Source organism: Varroa destructor, unplaced genomic scaffold, assembly GCF_002443255.2.
Source record: "Varroa destructor unplaced genomic scaffold, Vdes_3.0 BEIS01000003.1, whole genome shotgun sequence".
In the NCBI taxonomy this organism is placed as follows: domain Eukaryota; kingdom Metazoa; phylum Arthropoda; class Arachnida; order Mesostigmata; family Varroidae; genus Varroa; species Varroa destructor.
Genome location: NW_019211456.1, coordinates 55,958,394 through 55,967,298, shown reverse-complemented (window position 1 = coordinate 55,967,298; position 8,905 = coordinate 55,958,394). Strand labels below are relative to the sequence as shown.

The 8,905-nt window shown below is 37.4% G+C and overlaps 1 long non-coding RNA gene across 2 annotated transcripts; it reads left to right on the top strand.

The window, feature by feature from the left end:
• The first annotated feature begins 3,470 nt into the window (after positions 1-3,470).
• LOC111247457 (uncharacterized) lies at positions 3,471-5,523 on the top strand. Of its 2 annotated transcripts, none has more exons than XR_002672127.2 (3): positions 3,471-3,552; positions 4,215-4,331; positions 5,340-5,523. It is a non-coding gene; the product is annotated as an uncharacterized LOC111247457 (long non-coding RNA). The 2 variants fall into 2 exon arrangements; XR_002672126.2 differs by lacking the exon at positions 5,340-5,523 and adding an exon at positions 4,588-5,189.
• Positions 5,524-8,905: the final 3,382 nt, after the last annotated feature.

The following is an 8,905-nucleotide window of genomic DNA, read 5'->3' as shown; positions in this document are numbered from 1 at the left end:
ATGAGAACGCATTATATAAAGATATATATAAAAAAAAAGAACTAATCTTTTAGTCATCAGGCTTGTCTGTTATTTGTCCGTATAGGGACAATTTATATACATATATATATATATATATATATATATATATATGTATATATATAGAAAATGGTTTTTTAAGTAGCTCAAACGTTTTAAATGTATCTTTTAAATGCTCGGTGGCTAAATATGCAAGGTAAGGGAAAACATATAAAATAACAAGGTAATAAAAAATATTTATTGCAAGAAGTGGTTTTAGCTACTAGCGTCAGATATATCATATCAATTGAGTACATTACGTGCGTGACGCATTGTTATTCAAAGATGGTATTCTTTCATTATATATGACAAGTAATGAGTTTGAACACTTAAGCAGAGCTCATCAATTTTTCCACGATCAAATTGTACATACACATATTAGAATGATCCATTATTTCTAAAAGTTTTTACATGTAACGGAAGAAACTACATCGTGCATTTATTTATACTAGCAAAGGAGTCATTATTTACAGAAATGAAATATCCCGTATTCTCGTTTGCAAAGCAAAAAAAATAGATTGCATCCACTAAGTATGTTCACAGCATCTCGCTTAGATCTGATCACGTGATACTATATGTCGACATTTTTACGTTTGAATTCAAAAATGGTAATTTTGGTGAATACAGCAGTAAAGACCGCTTTTACTATAATGGCCCTCGTGTCTAAATTGGAGCCTCCACAGTTCAGCATGCATCTCAAAGATCACATGTTAAAATATATCCACTAAACGCCAAAGTTTCCGATGGATCAAATGTTCTTAGATTGTTTGCAGGTATATGGCGACCATCCACTGCTACCTGAAATAATCATGGATAATTACGAAATTCATATAGGAATAAGCTGAACGGTATCTACGTTGTCGCATATTCTCTACACCGGTACTCGAACAAACTTCAACTCTTAGGCGTGACAATTTTTCTACTACTCCAGGTAGTACAAATGCTCATGGCTCAACAAGACGGTAGAAGGCTTACGACCTAACATGTCACTGAACTGACAAAAAATGCTTACGAAGCGAAATTTATGATGGAAATATATTCATGGAACGATCGATTGCCTTTTGTCAGTAGTACAGGCTGGCAATCAGCCGCAGCCGTCAGGTTTCTACAAACTATTATTTCAGCGATACCACTGATCATCCTATGAATGGGAGGCTTCAGTATGGCTTGCTCGCTTGCCGATTGCCAGAAACAATCGGCAAATCTCGTAACTCATCCGCTATTCACAGAGAAATTCTAGAAGCCTTGTTCCTTTTAGGAAAACATTCAGGGACATACATATATAACCTAGTGACGAAACCAGAAGCAAATGATATTTTGGTGACATCTTTCTCTTATATAGTGGTACAGAAGGAAACACTTCGGATATGACATATTATTGGCCTATGCCATAATAATATACATGTATATATATATATATATATATATATATATATATATATATATATGTGGATGGACAATGTGTAACTAATATCCTTATTTGGCGAAACAAACTAACTCAGTTTTAGCACAAGCATCGAACGGCAGTGTTAATATTGTTCGCTATAACTACGGGCATGGCTATCGTATATTGCCTTGTTGCCTCTTGCGAGATTTATATAACGGTTTCCGACACAACTTCATTGAAGCGTAGAGATATTCGAAGAAGAAAGGCTTCCCTCTTTGCTTCTTCATTAAGAGTCATTCGATATAAAAGTCCTCTCATTTGTCCTGCCCAAGTAAGCAGGTAATGTTGGACAATTTTAAGTGCTCGTTTGTTCTAGGCAGCAATTTGTTTTTCTTAAAAAGAAAAAAAAAACCGTTCGTCCCGATTCTATTACATCAAAGTGTTGTGTATTATATCATTCGACATCGTCATATTGTTGTCATTCTGAGTTTTTGGTGAAGCAAGCAAAAAATGTTGCAACTTGTGACTTTTCCGAAATTGGATATAGTAGGCATACCGCTGAAAAGCGGCTCAGCTGGCCATCATTTATTATGTTGTCTGATCATGATTGTTCTTGTTTCATTAATTGACGTTTCCCGCACTCACGACCTTTCATGGCCAACATCACCGGTCGAACAGCCCCTGTATCGTACACATATTGACTGCTCCTTATGGCCACCCGGAGCAGCTCCTCTCGAACGAACCCTTGGTTCGTCGCTGTGGACACTACCCTGTCAAAACTCTGTTTCCAAGCCATCCACAAGAACCACGTATATATTTGAACTTCATAAAAATGCGGCCCCGCTTAGCACTACTACAACGACCACAAGACGGCCCTGGTTTTGGAAAAGATGGTTCGGTAGGAAATCCAGTTTAGTTCACCCATTAATTGCTCCCCGCGTCCAACATGGCGGAAGTTTTCTGAAGCAACGAATGTATCAGTTAACCTTGGAAAACAACGACGCACAGTGGTCGGTCAGTAACTGCTGGCAGTGTTTTAACTAGAATCAGATGTTTGTTGAGGCTGATGTTGATTGTTGCGCTGCAGTAGCAGTAACAAAGGAACACGTTTTGTCATTTCACAGTAATAGTTTATATACTAAAATTAAAGGACATTCAGTGTGACTACATTACTCGTACATATACAGATAATAGCAGTCAGTGAATATAACAAGCATACGTAACGTGTATTGTTTCCAGCCAGTTTCTATTGTCTACTATTAGCACAGTCTTCAGTCAATCAGCAAATATCTGTGTAGGGCCCAGCCATTTTTGCAAACTGACTGTGCTGTAATGAATTGATTATTTAATTAAATTATTACATATGACCTGTGTATTTAAAGGCTTCCATGGAAGATATCGTCGGTGTAGAAACAAAAAATACTATGGGCCTGTAACGCTGCATGCGGCCTCGTCGAAGATTCCGAAGCTAAGCAGGACACGCGTTCTAATACAAAACTGAGTATTATTACTTTGAAAAACGTCAAAATATTATCTGTGTATGGACGTATTAATCTTAAATAAAGACTGCGGTTAGAGAAAACAACGGATAGAATTTTTTATTTTCAAATGCTCTCTGGTAAGCGCGTATTGTACCTCTAATGCTATAATACCCCATTCTAATACGCAACAATTGCGAACGTTTTAATTAAATGACTTTACTAAATTAAGTGATCACAACGGACTTCCTTTCTTCGAATGGCGTCGTTGGGTTACTGCTCTGAAGTGGGTTCGATTTTAGAATAACGTGCTGAACTAAATCGGTTAGTCTACTAATACTCCAAATTCTGACACAATAAGGGTTGCAGTTACTACTTAACCTGCAAGGACATGTCCTCTGTGTGTACTAACTACCGTTGTACTGGCTGGTTGAGTGCTCCCCTTGATTCAGCGTTGTAGTACACAAATCTTCGTTCACTGTAACGCAGCGTTCAGTATGTGTGGCTCATCTCTAATGCTACAGTGAACTATCGTACTGGCAATGCCGTTAAATGTTGTTCTGCGATATTTGTGTGAAGATAGGGCGGGTTTGAATCCCTCTTCCTCCTGGCGCTTGCTGTTACTAAGCTGTAAGTTGAAAATAAGCGTAAAACGGGTAAATATTATTTTATTTCGAATCATCTTCCAGCATTCCAGAGAAAAATATTTGCTTTATTGATCTCTATTAGCAATAGGTTTTCCGCCTGAAGATGTTACTTCTTGTAGCTCCGTGCGGATTGTTCTGTAAAATAGATCTAAATGCACGGAGCGTGGTTATATTCACATACATCAGACAAAATTGCGGTACGATCTGATAGTAACAAACTCAATAAGAAGATAATACACCGCAACAATATTATATAATTTAGTTATGTTTTCCTTAATATTAGTCAAAAATCAAACCTGAGGACTCCGGGCTTTATGTCAGTTCTTCCAGGAGAGCTTCCAAAGCAACAGATGTCAAAAAGTTTCTGTGCATTGTCTGTACATACCGGCAGTTCAGCAAGCAGACGGAGAACGATCAAGAGGGGAACAAATAGAAAAGAAAGCCTTAATCCTTTTCACTAAAATTTTCCGCCATCAATTTTTCGAACCTTGTATATGTGCATTGGTATTTATGGCTACTCATTAGCAGAGACAATACTTTATAGTCTGTTCACTATACCGTTTGGATATATAAAAAAAAACGTTGTGTTTGATCTATTTATTTATTTATTGTGCATTCTACTTTATTTACTTTATTATATTTCAGGTTCATCGTTCCAATGGTTTTTGCGCCGTTTCTGGAAAACTTGATGAAATTACCCACAGTAACCCTTGGCCATTACTTACTCTACACAATCGCCGTACTCATCTCTACCCTATAATGGTATTTATAGTAATTAGCCGATCGCTGCATTGCTTGTTTCTTTAGCTTGTAAATCTCTTGTTGTCAGCGTTTATTGCCCACTAGGCGGAATAGTCTGTTAGAAACAATGATTTCGGTTACTTCAACGCGGTGAAGAAAACGCAAAGGCTTCAGTGGAGTTGCTTCAGTAAAAATGTCACGTCTTCATCTACAAACATATAAAATCTCAATATTTTGCTTCGATTGGCTTGCTTGCTCTGTGCCTTTTCCTCTTCAGTGAAATCAACTCTGCTTTGATGACACAGTAGCATCAATAGTTGAGAAACCTAGAGCACACTAAATTACCACCGACAGCGAGAATACAATAGACGAATTTGCTTCAACGGAAATCGACGACAACAAATACATAGGTGGGAATTGATGCGGGCTACAGTACAGAATACCGCTGAAGAAACGCGGAGCCGGATTCGTGGTAGTTGCTACACATATATGGCCATAATAATAATAATCTCGCATAATATTACACATTATCATCAGAATCATGCCGTCAGACAGGGCTGGAAAACTATGTAAATGGAAAATTGAAGTCGTAGTACAATCAAAATACTGTTTACATTAAGGAAACTCGTATTTTGTGTAACTGGTAGAGAACAAGGCTGGCCGGAATGAGGTTTTATATTTATATCCTTCGCAAAAGTTACAGTGGAGTCTCCGAGATAACTATATAAGCAAGTGGGCTTAACCTCTCGGTAGCGTGGGCTTGGCATTACCGAAGATATGTCTTCTTCTTTTTCTCCTGCCTCCTCTAAGTTCTATATAGTGTCAGTAAATGTCTTTCTTAGATCTCACTTAGAAGGAGTTTAGGGAAGGCCCACAAATTAGTGTGAAAGACACATATATTTTAAAAAGTCAATTATTAATATTACTATTACTTTAAATCAGTAGTTTTTATTCTCAAACCGTCTCTTTTTGTATTAAAATCGATGTTTAAAGACTTTTATCTCCTTTGTTCGGTTTGCAAATAAACAGGACTGGAAAACCCTTCATTTGCTGAGCAATCATTTTTGTCACGTTTGATGTCCGCTGGCGTAAATAGTGGAAAACAACGACGAAACCTGTTTGTCACAGCGGCTACGGCATGATTATTTATATCGATATAGATACTTCCATTATTTCGATTGTTGAATGTAGACAATATATGCGAATTCATTGTTATTTTGTGTTTTTTATCTCCCCCTTTTGTGTAATAGGAGTTTATTCACCAAATTAGCGAAGTACCATTTTTTGACTAAACATGAACTGTGGTGATCACTATTTATGCCCTACACAACCTTCCCCGTTCTATGTTACTGTAAAATAAGATTAAGATAGCCTAGATCCATTCCGTGACTTTATAATACCATTTAACTAACTAAAATAGACCTCACCGTCAAGACGGTAACTCAGCACCTTTGCCCCAACATTGGACAGGAAAGTATTCATTCAGTACCATTGTATTAGTCTATTAAAAATTACTGCTCTTATTATTATTAGTATTAATGAAATTTGCTTGCAGAAGCTGAACAAAGGTAGTCGTCATGGAACGACGTTCCGTGTGAGGGAAGTTAAATACAAACGAGCGATATCACACGTTACTTTTCTACTATTGCAAAGAATAGCCCATCTTTGCATATAAACACGTATTTTTTCGTGGGTCCCTGTTGCAGATTGTACACTTGTATTATAGTTGCAACAGTTTAATGCTCAAAACTAAGAGAAAGGTAATCTGCTTGTCGTTTGCGCCATTCGTCAGCTTCATCATGATAAAAAAAATCAGCGCTGCTTCGATCGAATTCATTCACGTTACTACGTGATTGACAGTAGTTTGTAGCTCTGTTCGACTAATCTACGGGGAGTTACTGATTCGCATCTTCTAAGTTAGGTAACCACAAGTACAGCAAAGATAAATAGATGACTCCATTACTGTGGAAGTTGACGAGAAAGATTCAGGTATGACTTCAGAGCCGGTTACAGCGACTACGACGCCCACGGTACCACATAGAAGGACAAGGAGGAGCAGAAAGGGGCGCAGGAGGAAGCGAAGGCCATCGTGAATTATCATCACCATCGTAATCATAACCTGGGGGGCTTGGGATCGTGACTATACAACAGCGGAGAATCACCGAATGTTACACGCTTAATCGACAGTGATTCCGTTGAGTAGTGTTGCAAAGCTGTGTAAATACGGTTATGATTTCACATTGTATCGAATACGCCCTGTGCCTTTTTTTCTCGATATTAACCGCTGGGTTACGTAATATGGGGATGCAAACGATAGCTAAAAACGCTATGCACGCTACTTGCCACTAACTGTAGTGAATGAGTATGAAGGAGAGCGAAATTAACGGAATAAAACAAACGAAGTCTAAATAATCTATTAACTCTATTTGTGTTTTGTTCGTTTTCGAAATAGAGATATAATATAGCTATGACAATAGAGGTAACCACGGTTTCTGGTAAAAGTAGGCAAGTTGAACTAATTTCGACAGAAGTTGAGCGTGGTAGTAAATTGTGCTTCCCAAGTCGCAGCACAATGTCAAAAAAAAATTCGAATCACTTGTAAATAATCACAGCAAAGTAATCGAATAGTTCGTTTGCTTGGGCAAGAATAGAAAAAAAGTTATATAAGAAATATTATTTGTTGCAAATCCATGGATCATCTTCAGCTACCATCAAACTCGCTTTCGTAGAAAGTTTTTTGAATTTTCGCAAGAGAACGATGCATCCAAATTTACATGATCTTAAGTTTGTTGCATTATTTTAACTAGAAAAATCATCAACTGTAAAACTTATTTTTTAGCAGACGGGCAATTCAAAGAGAAATCATGTTCTTGAATATCGTATCCGTCCTAGGAACTTCTATAAATGTCTGGCCACTCTGAGTTATTTAGTCTCGTATTAAAATATTCAGAGGTTCTGTATAATTTTAAAAATTTGAGAAACAAATAGTCGACGATTTGCCCCTTTGTATGTAAATTTACAATCGGAATTGCTTTACTCGACTTCGGGTTCCCAATCGACACTTACTGAACGTATCCTCAATCGTCTCGTTGTGCGCCTTAAGGTACAGGCTCTAAACCTCACAGCAATAAGAAAAAATGAATTTTTTTTCTATAAAAATTGTGAAATATATAAAAAAACGCTCGTATAATATGAAAGGTCTATTGTAGCTGATTGAATTAGGACGGTATCCCAATGAGCTCGAAGTTCTATCAATCATGGCGCAGTCGTAATATGTTTGCCCGCTAAACCTAGGGGCACATAAGGTCGTACATAAATTTCGAAATTCAGCGCACACACAGAGTATTTGGAACTCGACTTGGTTGTCTGAATAAATGCTTTCCGAATGTACGGGATATAGTGACTAGAGAATATTTAATTATAATTAGCTGGCTGTTAAGAATGTAACGTGTTTGAAGATATTTAATACACACTACAGCATAATTGTGTTATTTTCAATACCTTTACAAATGTTTTATTGGTCGTACAGTTGCTGCTCGAATCATATTGCTGATGTTTAAGTATGCGTGAGGTCAAAAAAATCATACTATAATTACCGTAGGCACTTTTTTAAAGTAATTTATTGTCACTCTGTGCTACGGTACAAATTTGATAGAGGGTGAACGATCGATGGAAAGAATTACCGCACCGTTAAGATGTATTTTATAATAGCGACACATGAGCGATGTGTCGAGAGGCCAGCCGTTATCTATTTTCCTTATTCGGCTCAATAACGATTTAGCGCAGCTTCGCAATATAGCTATGACATCCAAGAGGCGGCAAAATAGAGATAACCAGCAGGCTTCTACTGCTACGAATACGGGAGAGTAAATAGAATGAAACGATAATATCAGCAAATATGTTTTTGCCTAACAAAAAGCTTGGCCTCAGATTATCATATATTGTAAACATGAACAGGTGAAAAGAGTAGAATCGCCCGTAAGTCTTGGTAGACAGACGAGTTGTGCCCCTGCATGTCCACAGCATTACCCCAGTTGATTCGTTTAATTACTTTAGTAGAATACTTATGCGTATAATCAGAAACAAAAATAGAAAAAAAAAAACAAAAGGCTCAGCTAAAAACCTCTATGTCTTGCTATTCGACAAAGGTGCTATATAAAAGGTGATCGTACTTCCTCCACTGTGTTCGTCCAGTTATGTAGACTAATGCTGAGAAGTATGCGCAGTATGTAATTCAGGCGCTGATTTAAGTTCGCCCGCCCAATGCCATACTTTTATTTTTGAGAATGATTTTACTTTCTGAGGATTAGATTTCTGATCATTTCTGTGACATATTTCCACAATATAAACCCTATGTTATGTATCTAAAAAGAGCGCCGCAGCTACAGCATAAGTTCAATAAAGCAACTACAACACAAAGATGTGCTTAACGGCCGTCTGCCTCAATACGCCACCTAATTATTTTAAGCATCTCTTAGGCTTCATTTTAGCTACCAGGCTACAGCCTGTCTTGTAGACAGTTTCTGCCTTTATTACTGAAAATATTGAAAATGACCGTTTAATGCTAAAATACCATTTCAGCGGATACAGCCTTT